This window comes from Mus musculus, chromosome 5, assembly GCF_000001635.26.
Source record: "Mus musculus strain C57BL/6J chromosome 5, GRCm38.p6 C57BL/6J".
Classification (NCBI taxonomy): Eukaryota; Metazoa; Chordata; class Mammalia; order Rodentia; family Muridae; genus Mus; species Mus musculus.
Genome location: NC_000071.6, coordinates 113036305 through 113054867, shown reverse-complemented (window position 1 = coordinate 113054867; position 18563 = coordinate 113036305). Strand labels below are relative to the sequence as shown.

The 18563-nt window shown below is 50.0% G+C and overlaps 1 non-coding gene across 1 annotated transcript; it reads right to left on the bottom strand.

Moving 5' to 3' along the window:
- Positions 1–10615: 10615 nt before the first annotated feature.
- On the bottom strand, positions 10616–10724 carry Gm22740. Its single transcript, XR_003956040.1, has one exon. It is a non-coding gene; the product is annotated as a U6 spliceosomal RNA (small nuclear RNA).
- Between the last annotated feature and the right edge of the window lie 7839 nt (positions 10725–18563).

Below are 18563 nucleotides of genomic sequence, written 5' to 3'. Positions count from 1 at the left end.
AATGAGGCTATCTAGTGGTGGCCATCCTCAGAAAACAACCCCACCTTCCATTGAGACTCTGGAACATAGGGCGTGGCTTCCATAGGGTGGGACAGGGACTTGGTGTGTGAAATCCAGCAGGTCATAGGTTCTCTTGGGCCTGGATTCAAGGACTTGGTGGCTAGTCTTAGTCCCTGGCCCCCTTGGTCACTGTAGGGTGTTTTCTGTCCACCCCGCCCCCTTCTTTCATCCCCCACTTTTCCTGGAAGGCCACATACCGTCTCTCTGGCCTCCAAGGACCTATCAGCCCCTCTTCCCAGCCTTCGGGGAGCCATTTCCCGCACTGGCCACGAGGTGTCAGCAAAGTGCCATCCCCAGCATTCTGTCAGTCGCCGAGGTGAGCAGGGCCTCGCGTGCGCCCTGGCAATTGAATTGCTGGGAGGCTGAGCCCTCGGGGGTCCAACGCAGGAGCACTCGCAAGGACTCTGGAAATACAAGATGAGTGCAGGGAATGATCAGCATTTCGTCTCATGCTTCCAATCCCCGGCACAAAAGAACACAAACCACCACGGAGACAAAATAAATAAAACTGTTTTATTTTTGGCCTCATAGAGGCCAGGTCGCTTGGAGTCGCTCAGTTTCTTTTGGGTCTCTGCGCTGACCGCCTCGCGTGGGCACCCACGAGCCTTTCTGGTGCCTTCCGCACGAAGGACCCTGCGCATGTGTAAATCACAGCACCGACCAAGTCCCACGAAACTTCAGGAATCTTAAATTTGAATTTCAGTGGTGGAGCACGCCTTTAATCCCAGCTCTTGGGAGGCAGAGGCAGGTGGATTTCTGAGTTTGAGGCCAGCCTGGTCTACAGAGTGACTTCCAAGACAGCCAGGGCTACACAGAGAAACCCTGTCTCGAAAAAAACCAAAAAACCCGGATCTTTCTTAGGCCCTCCCAGCCCCCAAGCATTTAAAATATGAAAACATTGTGTAAAAGGATTTGTTGTGTGGCTGGGAACACACTGGCGCCATCCTAAATACCACATTCCCACATGGCAAGTGTTCCATGAAATTTTGTAGTCACGGAACAAAAGAAAGTCACAAATCAAGGCACTTTTAAAACACTAGAGGTGGCATCAGGTAAGAGGGTTACAGTAACGCAGAGACATCACAGCTACATCCCAGGTGCTGTCCGATAGCTTTCTCAGCCTGTTGGTTGGTGGACACTAGGGGTGTGTTCATACATTACAAAGGAAGTACCTAATGGTTGCAAAAGCAGCTGGATCAGGCACGGAAAAAGTCAATATATATCAAAGGGCCAAAGATACCCCAAGATCATTTGGCCCTGGACTTGGCAACATTTCAACCTGCCCATGTTGCTACATTTCTGATCAGCCACCTAGCCTTGGTAGACTTTCTATTGCTATGATAAACACCTCGAACTTAGGGAGGAAAGGGTTTATTTGGCTTACACTTCCCCATTGCTGTTCATCACTGAAGGAAGCCAAGACAGGAACTCAAGCAGGGCAGGAACCTGGACGCAGGAGCTGATGCAGAGGCCATGGAGGGATGCTGCTTATTGGCTTGCTCCCTGTGGCTTGCTTAGCCTGCTTTCTTAGAGAACCCAGAACCACCAGCTAGCTCAAAGATGGCTCTGCCCACAATGGGCTGGGCCCTCCCCCATCGAAAATATCCCACGTTTGCCTACAGTCTGATCCCATGGAGGCGTTTTCTCAACTGATGCTTCCTCCTCTCTGATGACTCTAGCTTGTGTCTAGTTGACACAAAACCAGCCAGTACACAGACAGCCTTTTTCCTCCAGTTCTCCTTCAGAACATAGATCAGGGTAGCTCTGCTGCAGGCCTCAGGTGATATTTGGTGACATTCTTAGCTCTTGGGTTGGCTAGTGACATGTTAACATCCTTCAAAAATGTTTCTCTTGGAAGTCAGACGTTCTGGCATCCCTCGCTCAGCCATCTTCCCCGCCCCTCTGTCTTTCCTTCCTCCAGCTCCAGATAGGGGCTTTCTATCTGCCCACATCGACCCTGATTCATCTACCCTCACCAGACCCCCACCATCAGCTCATCAGCCCCTCCCCCCGCAACTGTGTTGGCCCATAGCAGGCTTCCCTATTGGACTTTGAGCTTCACCTGGACAGAACCCTGGTTAGCTCACCCCAGGGTCCCCAGTGTGTCACACAGCCCCTGAGACAGAGCAGGTATGTGACAGCTCATAGCCGAGCAAACGTGTGAAGGCGTCCCCTCCTTACCTCCTTACCCCCAGATTTCAAGTGCAGATATTCTTGGTAGGAAGGAATCATTGGGGGCTCACAGTGGGGTGTGCCTTCACTTGTACCCCAGGGAACTCACTCCACCTTGGCTGGATGGGGTCCTAGGACCGCTGTGTCTCCTCTCGGTTTCTCTACCTTCCCACCGTCTCACTTGCACATGCGCTCATGGTGTGAAAGACAGATCCACCAGGAGCCAATGGCTTTTATTTGAAGTCTGTTCCACTTAGCAGCGGCCTTTGCCACTCCCGCAGGCTCCCATCAGGCACTGGAGAAGCCATCAGCACCTGGCTTATTTGCTTCCACACAACGGTGGATGCCTCACACCTGACACAGGAGCCACAGAGTGAGAGATGGAAGATTGCTCATTTCCCCAGCTGCCCGTGGGTTCTTTGCAGCCTCTGCCCCACGTTGCATCTCAGCCTCTCTGGCTGGACATTGGGTGGAGGGGATGGAGAGTGAGGATCAGAGCTTTTGGAGGTTTCTTGTAGAGATGTCGGTGGCCTGGCACAATGGTCCCAGGTTTTTAAAAAAACGCTGTCTCATTATTTCATTATTTTATGTGTATTCTTGTTCTTCATGTATGCTTGTGAGCCTTTGCATGCCTGATGCCCCCAGAGACCAGAAGAGAGCATCAGTCCCCGTCCCCCGCTCCCCGGACCTGGAGTTATAGATAGTTGTAAGCTACCATGTGGGTACTGGGACCAGACACCAGGTCCTCTACAGGAGCAGCTGGTGCCCTTAACCATTGGGCCATCTTTCTAAACCTACACAGGTGGTTTTGTAGCTTTTTGGCTAATTCCTTGGACCGTGTCCTTCTCCTTACTGAAGTGAAGTCTCAGTGAAGGCAGATGCCAGACCCAGTTCCCAGTTTGTTTAGTCCCCAAAGAGTAAACAAAAGGAGAGAGTAAAAAGAGAAAAAGAGAAGGAACTCTGTAGAGCTCTTTCACACACCATTCACACATGGCTGTTCACACACATACCCGTCCACACATGGGTACATGGGTGCTCATACACACACACACACACACATACACACACACACACACACACACACACACACATCCACATATGGTTGTTCACATGCACACACCCATCCACACGTGGCTGCACACACACATGCACACACACACACACACACACACACACACCATCCACATGTGGCTGCACACACACATGCACACACACATACACACACACACACACACACCATCCACATGTGGCTGCACACACACATGCACACACACACACACACACACACCATCCACATATGGCTGCTCACATGCACACACCATGTACATGTGGCTCCTCACACACATATACACACTCACAAACACACACACACACCATCCACATGTAGCTGCTCACATGTACATCCATTTACATATGGCTATTCATGTGCACACACCATTCATATGTGGCTGTATACACACACACACACACACACACACACACACACACCATCCTCAAGTGGCTGTTCACACACACATGTGCTTCCACACCTGCATCTAACCCCTAACTTACTTCTGTGTTTTCATCTACTCATTTGGACTCTCTCCACAGACTTTTGGCCATGGACCGGGTACTGTGGGAACTGGGCTGTGGAGGAAGAGCAGGCATCTTTGTCAGCCAGGGAGCATCTGTGAAGTAGCACGGACAGCCCATTTGGCCTCTCAACTGTTTCCACAGCATCGGTTGTTTTTAATGAAAAGAACTGGAGTTCAGCCTTGATTTATACAGGAAGTTGTTAGAAAACAACAGAGAAGAAAAGCAACACACACACACACACACACACACACACACACACACACACACACACAGCTCTGGGAAGGTGCCAGGGGGACGGAGACGTCCACCTTTTCCAGGGAATGCACTGGTGAGCTCTGGACAAATTCAGAGTGAGGTGTCCCCTGGTGCCACGGCCTTGAGGACAGTGCATGTGGATGCTATGGGATGTCGAGGCTGGCCTCCACTGTGTGAGAAATGTGAACAGACTTCACCCTGTGTCTGGGACACTAGGGTGCAGGGTGAGACCTCTGAGGGCTTGTGTGGGAGGTGAGAGAGCTTCCTATGTGAGGATGCTCTGTGGTCCTCTCTTTTACATGCGCTGATGAGTCAGAGTGTATTATTCTGCTTTCTGCTTGAGATATTTTGTTTACAGAGTTCCCACAGATACTGTGTTCTGTTGTAACCAGTTTTGCTGGTTCAGAGAAATGTGTGTGTGTGTGTGTGTGTGTGTGTGTGTAACTGTCACACAAAACCAGGCTCAGATGTGATGTATGGGAAACTATATGATGTTCCAATCCACACAGCTTTCTTTGAGATTGCACTCCTTGGGCATGTGTTGTGGGTGTCTTGGAGGAAGGAGACAGGCTCAGAAGGGCTGGGAGACTTGTAGACTCTGACTGGGTAGACTCTGCTGGTGGGCTCAGCATCACAGCACTCAGGGACCTGCCAGTCTCATTCCATAGTCCCCACTGTGCCCTGGCCTGAACCCCAAGCTTGGCCCCCTACTGTGTTTTTGCAGGGAGTGGAGCACATACAAACTGGACCACATGGCCTCTCAGAAACTGCCACCAAGTGCTGGTATCTTAGCAACCACAGGATCAAAACAAGCTTGGAATAAAAGATGGGGAAGGAGGGAGAGGAAACAACCCCCTGGACCCCATCACCTGACCCACTGAGGGAGTTGGAGCACCTGACTGAGTCTGTGGTTTGCAATTCTTTTGAGGAATTCCCACCCCAATGCTGTTTACTGCTACAGACTGTGCTGGGAGTAGAGAAGCACATTTCAAAATACACAAAAGGGGACAGTGTCCTTGGGGGTACGGGTTCTGGGGATGACAAAGCAAGCGGGTACCTCAATATCCCAGGGTCCAGGGATCACATAGGGTTGGGGAGCACCTAAGGTAGGGAGTACTTGAGGTGAGGCCATCTCATCGGGGAGCACTCCAGGTAGGGAACTTTACAGTGGGGAGCACTCCAAGTAGGAACTTTAAAATGGGGAGCACTTTTGGGTGGAAGGAAGTACCTATGGTGGGAGCATCTGGGAATAGGGAGTACCTGGGGTGGGGAACCACCTGGAATGGGGACCACCTGGGGAGAAGAGCATCTGGGTAGGGTCTGCATAGTCTTTGAACTATATTCACTTCAGCCCAGGAGCCTCTGAGCCTCAGCCTGGTGGCTCTGTGGCCCCTATTGATGGAACCATAGATGGCTAAGCTATGGAAGATCATCCCTATGATCTCGAGTCTTTATTTAAGAAATGTGTTGTTGTAAAAGAGTCAAGCACATATGATGACATTTGGAGCCAGGACACCTCTCCTGAGGGAGAAGCCCAGTTTCTCAGCTCCAGTGGAGCACAGATATCATCAGAGCCCATGGGGCGTCCTGTATCTAAGACCCCATACCCTCTTAATCAGCTACAGTTGGGTCAAAACCACCTGGAAAGTGTCACATCCATACTGAACATTGAGGTGGCTTGAATGAAATGCACCCCCACTCCGCCCCCAATCCTGGCCATTTGAAGAGCTGGTTCCCAGTTAGCACTGTTCCTCGAGCTTTGGGTGGCCTGGCCTTGATAGTGAAGTACATCACTGGGTAAGGGGACTTAGGCGTTGGAGGAGGTAAATCACTGGGGCCTGGGCTTTGGAAGAAGAGCTTCATTGGGAGGTGGGCTTTGGTGGGGGGGGTACGTCATTGGGAGGGGGTGGGCTTTGGGGGGAAGTATGTCACTGTGGATTGGCTTTAAGAGTTTAAAAGACCTTGCTCTACTTCTCGTTGCCTCTCCTTGTTTTCTGGTTGGAGTTAAGCATGTGAGTTCTTGGCTGCCTGCTCTGCTGTTTGCTGCCATGTTTCCCTGCTAAGATGGTCTCATCCCTCTGCAATCATAAGTCCAGAGAAACTTTTTGTCTCTAAGTGCCATGGTCATGGTATCTTACCACAGCAACAGAAAGATAGTGAATACAAACATTTTGGACAGGTTTACCCTGAAGTTGTTCACTGGATCAGGTAGATAAGAAGGACCACAGCATCCAGCTAGGGTTGCACTATAAGTCCTCTGAGATGACTGTGCAGAGTGTGTGTGTGTGTAGTGAACTTCTATGGAAACACTGTATCTGTCCATGAGCCTGGCCAGCAATATTGTGTCCAAAGAGCCTGGCAGCCTCCTTATATCTTCCAGCATCCTAGAACCAGCCTGAGACATGACATGAAGGGACAAACCTGGCAGTGGCATGACATCTGCTGAAGGCAGTGTTTTTACACCTTTACCTGGCACTGTTGGGTAGTGGTGGTGGCGGTGGTGGTGGCGGTGGTGGCATGTTAATAGGATCATTTGATGCGCTGAGCCTTTTGGATCCCCACTTACAACTAAGGAAAAAGTGCACAGAGATGTCTAGTCATTTTCTAAAGTCACCGAGCCATGACTGGAGAACCAACACTGAGCCCAGTGTGGCTGTTGGAGAGTTATGTAACCAGCCACTGTGTAGCCCAGGGAGATAGAGGACTGGAGCAGAGACACTAGGAGCAGAGACAGGGCCTGCCGTGGAGGGTTGCTCACAGGCTGTGTTTGAGTGGGGCTCTGGGTTCAGATCGAGACAGGTGAGTTGTCAGTGAATATGGAATGTGGAGATCTTTAGGGCCTGCCAGGACACAAACTAGGAGCTACAGCAGGCACCGTGAGCCAGAGACTCAAATCTTCCCCCTTTCTCCTTCTTCCTCTCTCTCTCTCTCCTTTCCTTCTTCTCATCCCCCACTTTCCATCATCCCCCCCCCCCCCATCACCACCACTTAGACAAGTCTTATTATATGGCCAGGCCACAATCCTCCTGCTTCAGTTTCCCAAGGGCAGGACTTACAAGCATGTACAGGTTCACTCAGCCTGCTCTAGGTGTGGTTTTAAACACTATGTAACACCCATTAAGGGAGCTGACATGGTTGTTACAAGTTTACAGATGAGGCCACAGAGGCCCACAGACATGTAGCAATTTTCCAGGAGTACACAGCTGTGGAGCGTGGTGGACATTAATTCAGGCAGGGTTGTTTGCTGAGATTGTATATTGGGTCCCTGAAGAGTAACTACAGCAATGCTGTATTATCTATACTCCAGTACCACAGGATAATTCATGCTTGTGTTCCTGTATCTCCTGGGAGTGGGCAGGGCCAGGCTGGCCTCTGCTAGGTATCTACTCCATGTCTTGGATCTTCTCAGAGAGCAAATGGGCTATCCTGGACATATTTTTCTCCCGCTGATGGTGGATGAGCAGAAATATGCCAACTCTCTTTTGGATTAGGCTCAGGACTGGCAAATGGTCACTTCTGCCTCCTTTTGGCCTGAGAAGGTCACAGGACTACATTTAGTGTGGAAGGGTAGATGCCTCCATCCCCTGTGCTGTGTAGAATGGAGACAATCCCAGAAGTGAAAGTCTTAGAGCTGAGCCACATTCCACCATAGTGTCTGCTCTGTTTTAGAGACTTCCTGCATGCTCTGATGTTCCTTTCTAGAGATGAGGTGTGTCCTCGGCTGTAACCTGAACTTGCTAACTCTTGTCATGCAGAGAGCGTGGCAGGAAACGGCAGGGGCTTGCAGGAATAGGACATTTTATAAACAACTTTCTGCCACTATAACAAAACACTGAAGGCAAAAAGGTTATAGAGAAGAAAGGTTTGTTTTGGGCTCCAGGTTTTGTAGGCTTCCACCTAAGCTGCTTAAGCTTTTCACTGTGGGCCTGTGGTGCAAAGTACAGGGATGCTGGGAGCCAGGAAGAGTGTGTGTGTGTGTGTGTGTGTGTGTGTGTGTGTGTGTGTGCATCCTTATATCCCCCACTTCATATACCCAATGACCTAACTTCCTCCCACTATAACCCACCTCCTAAGACACCATAGTCTGGAGCCCAGGCCTTCAACACATGAGTTTTTTTGATCCTTGTATCCAAACTGTAACAGAATGAGATATATTGTGACAACAGACATGAGACACACTGTGGCTTCCCCCTTGCTCTCTCCCTGTGGAGGACTGGCTGCCACACTGAAAGAACACTCAAGTGCCGGTGGAGAGGCCACATAGTGAGGACCTGAAGCTTCCCGCTACAACTGTGTATGAACTGCTCTGAAGGTGGGGAGCCCCTGACTGCCCTCAGGAGAGATGGCAGGTCAGAACCCCAGGCCTGAGCCACTCCTGGGCTTCCATAGACCGTTCTTAGCTGTGATTTGCAGGCATTTCACGTGCAGCAGCAGACAAGAAGTCCTGTTTCTTCCTCGCTATTCGGAACACGTGCTGGCAAGGGTTTGGGGGGTGGGGTGGGGGGGGACTGTTCTGTCTTCTCCTCAGGCTGCCAACAGTGTCCCTGCAATTTCCCAAGATTGGGGGACCAAAAATACTTATGGTAAACTGCAGTTGTTAGGAGACACCTGCTCCTCAGAAGCCCAATGTGGGCAGATCTCAAAAGGAAAGCAAAGGATCAGCAGACAGGGACAGCTGCATGGGGACCAAGCCAGCACTGAGGCAGGCTCAGCTTGTCGCTGGGGTCCCTCCATGGAGCTGAGGGGTGGGGGTGAAGAATCTGAGCACAGATGGGTAGGGCGGGTTAGAAGGAGCTGCTGTGGTAGGGTGCCAATGCTCTGCTGGGACTCCTGAGATACTTATTCTCAGTCACACCAATGGGCGTCTTCCTCATCGACTGGGCTGGATAGAATTACCCAGAAGGCACAGCTCTGAGCACGGTGTCTATGAAGGTATTTCCAGAGAGGTTTAGACTTCATCTGAATGTGGGTGGGACTTGAATGGACTGGGGGCCTGAACTGAAGAAAATGGCCAAGCAGGCCAAGAAGACCAGCCTTCGTCTCCCCCTGCCCCCTCTCTGCCTCCTAACTGCAGATGTACCATGAAAGCCACATCACACCCAATTGCCATGGCTTCCCGCCATGTCTGGCTGTGCCTCACAGTAAGCCGGCCCTTTCTGAAGGCAAGTTCCTCAGTGTTCTGTGCAGCAACAAGGACAGCAGCTAAGGCGGCAAAAGGAGCAGTAGGTTCTGGAGACTCGCAGTGGGGTCTGGGACTCAGGCTGCTGAGACTCCAGCTTGTGGCCAGGTCTACAGAGTCAGAAATGGCGTGGCTTTCACAGGCCACAGCAGACCTCGCTGAGGGTCTTAGCGTGATGCTTGTTAGCTGCTCTCATTTGGATTTGGAATGTTCCCCCAGAGACTCACAGGTTGAGGTCAGAGTATGACCATCCCCCTCACACGCTTCTCTCTGTCAGGGAGCAGGTGCTATCATAGTCTTGGTGCAAGCAGAGACCCTTTAGTGTTTGGGCAAATGGTTCCAAGCCATTTGCTGGGGTATCTGATAAAGTTTAAATTGCACTGAGGCCATGATCTCTGGCTGTTCTCATTTCTTTTTTTTTAAATTTTTTTTTCTTTTTTTTTATTGGGTATTTATTTCATTTACATTTCCAATGCTATCCCAAAAGTCCCCCATATGCTCCCCCCTCCACACCCACCCACTCCCACTTCTTGGCCCTGTCGTTCCCCTATACTGAGGCATATATAGTTTGCACAACCAATGGGCCTCTCTTTCCACTGATGGCCGACTAGGCCATTTTCTGATTCATATGCAGCTAGAGACACGAGCTCCGGGGGTACTGGTTAGTTTATATTGTTGTTCCACCTTGCAGATTGCAAGATCCCTTTAGCTCCTTGGGTACTTTCTCTAGCTCCTCCATTGGGGGGCCCTGTGATCCATCCAATAGTTGACTGTGAGCATCCACTTCTGTGTTTGCTAGGCCCCAGCATAGTCTCACAAGAGAAAGCTATTTCAGGGTCCTTTCAGCAAAATCTTGCTAGTGTATGCAATGGTGTCAGTGTTTGGAGGCTGATTATGGGATGGATCCCCGGATATGGCAGTCTCTAGATGGTCCATCCTTTTGTCACATCTCCAAACTTTGTCTCTGTAACTCCTTCCATGGGTGTTTTGTTCCCAATTCTAAGAAGGGGCAAAGTGTCCACACTTTGGTCTTCGTTCTTCTTTTTTTGTTTGTTTGTTTGGTTTTTTTGTTTTTGTTTTTGTTTTTTTTGGGGGGGGGGTTGAGACAGGGTTTCTCTGTGTAGCCCTGGCTGTCCTGGAACTCACTTTGTAGACCAGGTTGGCCTCGAACTCAGAAATCCACCTGCCTCTGCCTCCCAAGTGCTGGGATTAAAGGCGTGCGCCACCACTGCCCGGCTTCGTTCTTCTTGAGTTTCATGTGTTTAGCAAATTGTATCTTATATCTTGGGTATCCTAAGTTTCTGGGCTAATATCCACTTATCAGTGAGTACATATTGTGTGAGTTCCTTTGTGATTGGGTTACCTCACTCAGGAAAAAATATGGAATGCTTCCCTTGAATTTGCGTGTCATCCTTGCGCAGGGGCCATGCTAGTCTTCTCTGTATCGTTCCAATTTTAGTATATGTGCTGCCGAAGCGAGCACGGCTGTTCTCATTTCTTAACTTCACTTAAAAATGGCAGCAAAGGAAGCCAAGGGTGCGTGTTTCAGGCCCCCAGGCTTGGGTCAGTCTGGCTGGCATCAAGATGCCAGGTGGCCGAGCTATCCTTTGTCACAGTGTAGCTTGGAAATCTGCTCTGTTACCCTGAAGCTCAGACTTTAGATCCGGAGCCCCATCCACATCTTAACTCTCCAACCTTCAGTTTCCTCCTCTGTAATCTGTGGATCCCAAGGCTCCCATCCCACAGCGGCACAAGGGAGGGCTCGGTGAGGTCGCCATATTGAATGTGCAGCCCGGAGCCCAGCACAAAGGAAGTGTCGTCAGCTGGAGCTGCCTGCATGCCCTCTCCCCGGCCTGACCCATTTTCACCCACACTTGGCCATAGGCCCAGGCCCTGGCCTATTTTAGATACACCTCCTTTTTCTCAGAGGAAAAAAGAGCCATGCCCGGGCCAGCTTCAAACAGGGGGGTTATTGTGGGGATGAGTTGGGACAGGCGCATGGGCTTGGGTAGGGATTGTGTGAGGCTGGAACTGGTTTCTTGTGGCAGCTTGTTTTCTGCTCTCTCTGCCTATCCCTGAGGGAAGGGCCCTGACCATGACTGAGGACCACTACACCTCAAAGCATGATGGGAGGTGAAGCCCTCTCTGCCCTGTAGCAAGGGGATGGATGGGTCAGTTTGGTTCTGATAGCTAGGGTCTGCTGTCTAATAACTGCAGTTCCTCACAGCTACTGTGTGAGAGAAAACAGCTGGGGTGCTTGAGATAAAACCCATGTGTGGGTGACTGTGACTTAATATCCAACCCTGGACACTGAGAGAGAGCAGACAGGCACCCAAGGAGCAGAGACCAGCAAGGAAAGGAAGAGGGAAGACAAAAGCCACTCAGAAAAGAGCTTCTAGGACCAGGCTGCTGCCCTGGAAGTGCCAAGGTTAAGAACTGGGCTGGTTGTTTAGGAAGGATACACTTGGTACCCAAGGACTTCTGTATACTGCCTGACTGGCATAGACAGTGTGGCTTTCAGGTGCAGCTTGATCCAGGGGCTCAGCTGATGTCATCACAATGTGGTTTCTTTCTTTCTCTGGGTTTAAAGAACATTGTCCTATCTATAAGAAGGGCACTTGGCCCCTAGAGGCCCAGAGCTTTGCTTTAGTCTTTGAATGCCCACCTCTTGGATGTTTGCAAGAGGCCCATACACACAAGAACTTCCAACAATGTTGTTAGTGTCAGAGCTCGAAATTCATGAGGATGCGGATGCTCTTACTCACAGACCCTCTCATTCATGTCTGGTTTTCAAATTTCCAGGAAGTGTACTCCATGCCCAGGATGCAGAGTGGAATGTCTGTGCTCATCTGGTATAATTAGCACAGCCTGCAGCCTGCCCACTTACTGGCTTAGGTGTGGAGTAACCTGGGTGTGTCAGGATTGGATCCCTCAAGGCTGCCCCTCACCCCCCAAGGAGTTCAGGGTTAAAACAGAGATAGAATTGCTGCTGCTGCTGCTGCTGCTGCTGCTGCTGCTGCTGCTAGGATGTAGGCTCCTTACAGGGAGGTGACTCCAAGCTGCCCATTGGAAATGACACAGGCTCGTGATAAAATCAATGGGGATCCTTACACCAAGCTACCCCTGAAGATCAGACCTCTGTCATTCACAGAATCTGACTACATCCTCTTCCTTCAAGTTCTCTGCCACGTGCAACTGACCGTTTTATCTGCATATTGCAGTTTAAGGGCATTTTATATTAAGGGGATTGTTGGTTGACCAAATAGGAATTCTATCACACTCTACTGTTTGCAAGATCCAACCTCAGAAGGCGTGAGACTCATTCTGGTCTCAGGTTCCTGGGCTCTGTCTGGCCACTTTATCCTCCTTATTTGTTTTTATTGTGAGGTGCTGGGAATTGAAGCCAGGGCCTTGTGCATTTGAGGCAAACTCCATCCCGTGAGCTATGCTTCCACCATGGCTACTTTAATTGTATCCTCTATTCCCACCCCCCCACCCCCAAAGATTTTGGAGTCCAGTCACCCCTGCTGGAGTGGAAAGAACAACTTCTGAACTTAGCAGCTAAGTGACAAAGATAAATGGTGCTGGGTTCCAGCTGAGCCGGCTGGGCTCACTCCCTTTTATGGTAATGGACAGCATGTGGCCTCACTGTGCCTAAGTGCCACCCAAGTCACAGACACTGCAAGAACTTGGCCCTCACCAAGCTAGTAGCAGATGCTTCTGTGGAAACTAAGGGCGGTGGGGGTGGGGGTGGGGGTGGGGGTGGGGTTTGGCCAAGTCGCCCCACTGTGGGAGCTGAAGGGCCTGGCCCTATCACAGCAAATCAGTCCCCGACTAGCCAGCTGGCTCCTAGCCCTTGGAGCAGTAGGGGCCTTGGTGCTTTGAAGTAATTAATTATGCAATCCAGCAAGGAGACTGGCAAGATTTAGAGCAGAGTCAGCGACAGATGGCCCTGGAAGGAAATCAGATCCTCTGGGGGACAGGATCCTGGTGGGGGGAGGTGGGTCTCTATGTGTGCCAGTGTGTGTGCATGTGTGCTCATGTGTCCATGTGTGCTCATGTGTACATGTTTGTACACATGTTTGCTTGTATGCCTCTGTGTGTGTGTGTGTGTGTGTGCCTGTGTATTTGTATATCCTATGCTGTGGGTGGGGGAAAGTCTGTGTGCCTATGTGTGTCCATGTGTGCTTGTGTGTACGTGTTTGTACACATGTGTGCTTGTATGCATGTGTGTGTGTGCCTGCGTATTTGTATATCCTATGCCGTGGGTGGGGGAAAGGTTGTGTGACTGTGTGTGTGTGTGTCTATGTGTGCTTGTGTTTGCCTGTGTATATCCATATTTTGTGCATTAGTTTGTGTGTTGGGGGGGTGTCATTGTGTGCCTGTATGTATTTGGTAGAGAGGCTGAGTGCCTGTGTATGTCAGTGTGTGCCTGTGTGTGGGGAGGCTGTGTGCCTGTTTGGGGGTGTGGGCAGGCTGTTTTGCCTGTGTGTGAACAGTTGTGGCCCCTCCATAGTTCCTTCTCCCCCTGAGGGAATTCTGAATATCCCATTTCTCAGAGGCTCCCAGGGTGTCTGAGCTGGAGAAAGTGTCAGTTGGGAGAGGGAGAACAGATAAAACCCTAGACAGGGCGGGCTTGGCTCCATGCCTGTGTGAGCTCGGAGCGACTGCGTACTGGGCTGTAGGAGTTCCTCGATCAGAGGAACGACCACCCCCAGGTGCCACCATATCCCTGAGGTGCTATCAACCTCTCAGCACAGTCCTCCCCAGCTCTTTCACTCTTCCCAGTCTCCAAAGTCCCTGAAGCCTTCCCCTGAATATTACCTGATACCACCAGCTTCCAACCTCATGCCTTCCATAATCTTCCTCAGGCTCTCAGGATGCAGGCAAGCTTGTGTGGCCAGCATCCAGGACCCCTGAGAACCCTGGCCTCGGGTTCACCACCCCTTCCTTCAGTTGCCTTTAGCAAGCCTTTTGTGGCAGCATCAGAACAAGAGGGCCTAGACTGGCCTTGATGAGTAGGTCATGACGAGTAGGTCTTACAGTGTATCCTCAACTTGAGGGTGTTACAATGCATCGCTTTGAGCATCGTACATTCCTATGCGGCTGGAGCTTTCTTTTCCAGGGTGCTCATCTGATTGAAGTCAGTGGATGTTTCTAGGAGGCAAAAGGGAGGTGTCTGGGTCAAGTAAGATTCTGATGTCATGAGTCCCACACGGCTCTTCAGCCAACTGAGCTCTTGTGCCTGTCACTGTGCTCTGTGGAGTCTGGGAAGGAGGCTGTTGTTGTTTGCTGAGTCTAACATGTGTATACTCTTTTATTCTAGGGTTCTGCTAGATGCAGTGCTGGTTAGTTTTATGTCAATTTGACACAAGCTAGAGTCATTTGTAAGGGAGCAGCCAAGAGAGAGAGAGAGAGAGAGAGAGAGAGAGAGAGAGAGAGAGAGAGAGAGAGAAGATGCCTCAAGATACAACTGTAGGGCATTTTCTTAATTAGCAATTGTTGTGGGAGGGTGGGTCTATTATGGATGGAGCCATCCCTGGGCTGGTGGTCCTGAGTTCTATAAGAAAGCAGGCTGAACAAGACAGGGAAGCAAGCCAGTAAGCAGCACCCCTCCATGGCCTCTGCATCAGCTCCTGCCTCCATGTTCCTGTGTTATTTGAGTTCCTGTTCTGACTTCCTTTGGTGATGAACACGGAGACGGAGCTGTGAATGAAATAAAGCCTTTCTTCCCTAAGTTGCTTTTGGTCATGGTGTCTCATCACAGCAATACAAACTCCATCAAGAAAGATGTACTTTTTGGAAGGATGAATGTCTATAAGCGTCTTTCTGGAATGTGGGTCCATCCGCGTTGTTCTTAGAAGTGGTCAGGCCACCCCGACTCTCCCCTGGGAGCCATCTGCTCAGCCAAGTGTGGGAGCTTCACTAACGTAGCTGACAACTGGACCCCTAAGTGCACTGACCTCACAAATTTTTAAAAAACTGTTATTTATTTTTCATTGTGTGAGTGTTTTGCCTGCCTGTGTGTCTGTGCGCCACATGTGTGCAGCCCCCCTCAGAGGCCAGAAGAGGGTGTCAGAGTCTCTGGAACCAGAGTTACAGATGGCTGTGACTGGGCACTGGGAATCGAACCCTGGTCCTTCTAAAAGAGCAGCCAGTGCTCCTATCTGCTGAATAATCTCTCCACTCTCCCAACTCCCTCTCCTCTTACAAGTGGCGGCTCTCTGTGGTTCTGATGGCCAGTTTATCTTCTGCTTCACAGGCTCCAAGGAAAACATGTCAGATCCTTCAGCCATGCCTCATGGGCTGTCCTCGCCTCTGGTTTCTTGCCTGGACACACTCCTTTGAAACAGGAGGGAAGATAAAGCCAAGCCCAGGGTCCAGTTTTGACAGTGCTGCCTCCTTCTTCCAGGCCCCCTGCCTCTTAGTATGGCCTGAATGAGTTAGGAGATTCTTTTCTGACTCACGTTCAGTTTTTTTTTTCAACAAGAATGTGTTAATTTTATTTCTGTGAGCTCTTCACAAATCCTTCTACACTTTGTGCCATTTAAAAGGCCTAAACACAAGCTTAAACTTATCCCTTGTAAATGTCACTGTCTAGGATTTGCCTTCTGACTCCTTCTATGCTCCCGATTCTGCAAACTTTCCTATTTTCAGTCTCCAAATAGACTCTGCCTACAACACACAGCCAAGCAAGCGACCTTTGGGAATGATGGTGTGTGTCGATGCTGGCAACTCCACTAAGATCCAGATTTTTCTCATGTAAATTGCCCTCCTCAGTCCTCCGGGGATGCCACTAGACTTGACTCTACCTACTTTCCATGGTGATCACATGACCAAGGTCTGGCCAATGGGATGTGGTACACACTTCCCATCTCTGATCGAGGAGACATTTACAGACTTCACTGAGATTTGTGGGGGTGGGGGAACCTGGAGAGCCTCAGGGAGCGAAGCATTGCTGCTCCCTCCATGTGTGCCACAGACAGTGGGGAAGTGTGGCACTCCAGATGGGGTTGCCCTCAGGGGCTCTAGGGCCAACAAAGGGAGGCAGAAGACCCTCGGGGACTGTGGGGGCTGTTAGGTAGTGTGACCCCTAGTACTGCATAAGTGGGGCATAATGTTGGGCACCTGAACCCTTGCTGTTGGAGAAAAATTAAGTTGGCTTCAAAGTACTTACAATAAACTCAAGTCACCAATGATGTGTTGCTGTCACTTTGAAGGGGAAAAAAAAATCAAAGCACTTAGCTTTGGAGTCATTAAATAGATGGAGCCCAGACTGGAATATACCTAACTCTCTCTGTGCCTTCTGTCATATCTGTCTGTTGAATATATGGCCGTCTTGTGAATCTGTACCTGTCCCCGGGTCTCTCTGTGTGTGAATCTGTCTGTATGTCTGTCCCTCACAAAGGGCTTCCCTCTGTCTTTACTGGACAGCACAGAATCATCTCGTGGGGGAGGGGAGGAGGAATGGGATATTTCACTGAAATCTTTAGCAAAGTTTTACAAGGGATTGAGTCACTGGGTCCAACGGATCTCAACTGACCCACATAGCAAGTATCATTGTCTGTTAACTGTGGTGGTTTGAGTAGGTATGGGCCCCATAGATTCATGTGTTTGAACGCTTGGCCCATAGGGTGTGGCAGTATAAGGAGGTGTGGCCTTGTTGAAGAAAGTATGTCACTGTGGAGGCCGGCTTTGAGGTCTCATATAAAAGCTCAGGCTATGCCCAGTGTGGAATGACAGTCTCCTTTTGGCTGCCTTCGGATCAAGATGCAGAGCTCTCAGCTCTTCCAGCACCATGTATGCCTGCATGTTTCCCGCTGCCATGCTTCCTGCCATGATGATAATGGACTAAACCTCTGAAACTGTAAGCCAGCCCCTATTAAATGCTTGCCTTTATAAGAGTTGCCTTGGTCGTGGTGTCTCTTCACAGCAATAAAACCCTAAGACATTGACTGATATCCAAGCATTCTGTTCAACATTTATAGTGGACATTCATCTCACCTCTATTTCTGCTGCTTTCAGCAAATGCTTATTAGAACTTGAGCGCATTACTCTGCTTCAGGGCATGAAAGAGCATATAACTTAAGAACACAGCTTTGTGTTGGCTTGGGTTGTAAAAAACGGATTACATGGGAAATCCTAGGCGAGTAAGGTTGGTTGCTATATTGTTCCCTTAAAGGAAGTTTAAACAAAAAGGCTGAGCCCACAGTAGGATAGAAGTCTTAAGTCTTAAGCGACCTCAAATATTAACTCGAATGTGGGGTTCTGCAAAAGTTCTATCCTCTTAGAAGGTAAGAGATATTTTTATTATATATTTATTATAATATAGCTGGTACAGGAAAACACTGAGAAGCTGAGGCACAGGGGTCAAGGTTCAAGATCACCAGGTTACAAAGCAAGTCCAAGGCTTTCCTCTAAGACACAGAAGGAGAAAGCAATCAAAGTCACTCATGCTCATTTCTGATTTTTTTTCCCGTATCTATCTTGAATTTTTTTGAGGGCAGATGCTAAGGCCATCCATCCCTGGGGCTTATTTTCAGAGCACCTGTGGCTATTCAATTTGGATTCTAAATTTTAAATTTGAAGTTAACATTTGCCTCCTGAGGGGGAGGAAGGGAGAGAAGGGGGAGGGGGAGGGAGGAGGAGGAGGGGAAGAGGCAGGGGAGAGGGAGGGGATGGGAGGGGGGAGGGGAAAACCCTTTCAGCTCAAGTTGTGGATCCTGAACATGGAGGACATTAAAGCCATCACGTGGCAGCAGCAAAGGGTTAGCTCATTGGGTAAAGCCCTGGTCCTAAAACATGAGGAGTTAAAGTTTCCAGAACCCATGTGGCAGGAGGTGGTAATCCCAGTGCTCCTATGTGGAGATGGGAGGGGAGGGAGGAGAGCCAGTTAGCCTGGCAGGGATCCTGTTTGAACCATAGTGGAAGGAGAGGCCTGACCCCTTAAAGTGGAAGAAGAGGCCCGCCCCCCCAGTCATCCTCTGACCTTACACACATGCTGTGACACGCCCACACTCACACCCGTGAACAGACATACTTGGATTTTTTCTTTATAAGTCGGTGTGTGGCTCTTCGTGCTTTTTGGGTGGTCCATGGTCTCTTGAAAATTTGCTAGAAGCTGTGTGCAACCTTTCTTCAGAAAAGCAGATCCAATTCTGGGTATGCAAGCTGTGGTTTTGTATGTGCCAGGCCAATGCTGGGGTGCAGCTAAGAGCACTCGCTGCTCTTCCAGAGGACCTGAGCTCAGTCCCCAGCACCCACATCGAGCCGGCTCACAGTCACCTGCAACTCTGGCTCTAGGGGCTCCCAAGCCCTCTTC